A 2,244-nucleotide genomic window follows, 5' to 3' on the forward strand; every position below is an offset into this window, starting at 1 on the left:
AAAAAAAAGGAAAAAAATAATATACATGTACAAAAATTAAATAAACATAATTTATTAAAACAAACAATAATACTTAAACAAATATATCCAGATTGATTAGTTATATTGCCTTTTTTCTCACTTTTAATTCTGCAAACTCGTCAATTAGTTTGTCATAATTAATAGAGTTATTTAATAACTCTTTTTCTATATAAAGTAATGATAAACTATTTAATTTTTGTTGGCCTAATGTGGATCTTAAAAAATTTTTTATTCTGGCCATTACTGAGAATGATCTTTCACCGCTTGCATTGCTTATTGGAAGTGTTAAATAAATTCTCAGAATTATGTTTAAATTACGGAATGTTGCAATAATATTATTTTCCTGAATAAATGACCACATGGATCCAGGCGACATAATATTTTCTTTACTTATAAATATCTTAAATTGTAATACTTCATTTTTCAGTTCTGCTAGGTGTAAATCTTGTTCATAACATTTTAATTCCTCTATTGAAGAGTCACTAACATCACTATCATGAAAAATTGTTTTGAATTTATTGTTAATTTCTTTATATCCCCCAGATTTTTTTTTAATGTTGCTAATTAAAGAATCGCATACAACAAAAAAATATTAACTTTAAAATGTTCTTTGCCACTGAATCTGATTTCATGTTCTGGAATTTCATCATGAAATAGTTTTCGTATTTTCTGCCGTTTTTTATCATTAGTATGTGCATTAGTATCTTTAACTTTTTTTGCTTCTTTTTCTAAATTGTCAAAATCATCTCTAACAGTTTGTATGAAATCTATCAATGAATCATATATTAAAACTGCTATATTTAGGGATTCGTCTTTTTGTTGAAGAGTCTTGTTTGAAGCATCTATTCTCTCTAAAATCTTTTCCCATATAGTAAGTAACAGTACATACTCAAATGTATCAAGTTTTTTATGTAAATCGGCAGCTTCGGACCTTGTTAATGGTTTTTCATCTTTGTTTGAGGAAAAATGACGTAAAAAACGTTTAATTTCTTCATAATTTTCCTTTAAGGATTTCACAGTATCGGAACGAGCAGACCACCTGGTGTCACAAATAGGTTTAATACTCAAGTGTTTGCTCTTACAAAATTTTTGTAATGCATTCCACCTATGTGTAGAACTTGAAAAAAATACGTACAATTCCTGAACGATAATGAAAAAAGTGGTCATTTCCATGCAACTTTCGGCAGCAGCGTTTCCAATTAAATTTAATGAATGATTTGCGCATGGTATCAAATGGGCAGAAAAAATATGTTGTTTTATTCTGGATTGGAGTCCCTTATATTTACCTGACATATTAAACGCATTATCATAACTCTGTCCCCGACAATTAGTGATGTCTAAATCTATATTATTTAAAAATTCTAAAATAACTTTCTCCAAGTTTTCACCAGTATGAGAAAATATAGGTAGAAATCCCAAAAATCTTTCTTTTATACCACTTGGAAGAACATAGCGAATAATGACGGTCAGCTGATCTACGTGAGATATATCAGGTGTTGAATCAATAATTAGAGAGTAAAATTTGGGCTTCCTTTATTTCGTTCACTATTGTGAGTTGTAAATCTTTCGATATAATAGAAATAAATTCATCACATATTGTAGACGGCAAACAGTTTATAGTACCGGTGCCGCAGTTTGCATATTTTTTCATCTGTTCCCGCAAAAATGGATCGAACTCGGATAAATATTCCAAAGCACCCATATAATTACTATTATTTTTACTGAAAAACACTCCATTTTTACCACGAAACGCTAAAGAGTATGAAGAAATAAATTTGATTGTCGCTACCACACGTTTAAGTACTTCCCTCCAATATTTTTTTTCATTTATAATTTGTTTTTCCAGTTCAGTGTCAATGCGTCCGGTAAATTTAGATCTTGTTATAAAAATTAAAATGGAGTTAATGTGGTCACTGGAGTTTTCATGCTCTGACAATTTTTTATGTACATTTTTCCAATCATTCGTCCCTTTTGTCATTAGCGTTGTTTGCTTGGAAAATAATTTACAGACGTAACAGTACAATAAGTTGTTGGTTTCAGTATAAGCCAACCAATCTCTTTTAACTTTTTCCCCGCTATTAATTGTTCTGAAGAAGGAGGCAATAGTTAATTTTCTTGTGATTTGTTTTGACCCTTCGTTGCATCGAATAGAAGATGATTCCAAAGATCCATTTATTGATTTTGGTGGATTTTTTATATAATACTCTCGCATGGCGTCTGTTA

At 29.7% G+C, this 2,244-nt stretch overlaps 1 pseudogene; it reads right to left on the minus strand.

Annotated features, from left to right (window-relative positions):
* Positions 1-585: 585 nt before the first annotated feature.
* LOC111622993 lies at positions 586-2,233 on the minus strand (annotated as a pseudogene).
* Between the last annotated feature and the right edge of the window lie 11 nt (positions 2,234-2,244).

Source organism: Centruroides sculpturatus, unplaced genomic scaffold, assembly GCF_000671375.1.
Source record: "Centruroides sculpturatus isolate CEXI.00-Female unplaced genomic scaffold, Cexi_2.0 scaffold289, whole genome shotgun sequence".
Lineage (NCBI taxonomy): Eukaryota > Metazoa > Arthropoda > Arachnida > Scorpiones > Buthidae > Centruroides > Centruroides sculpturatus.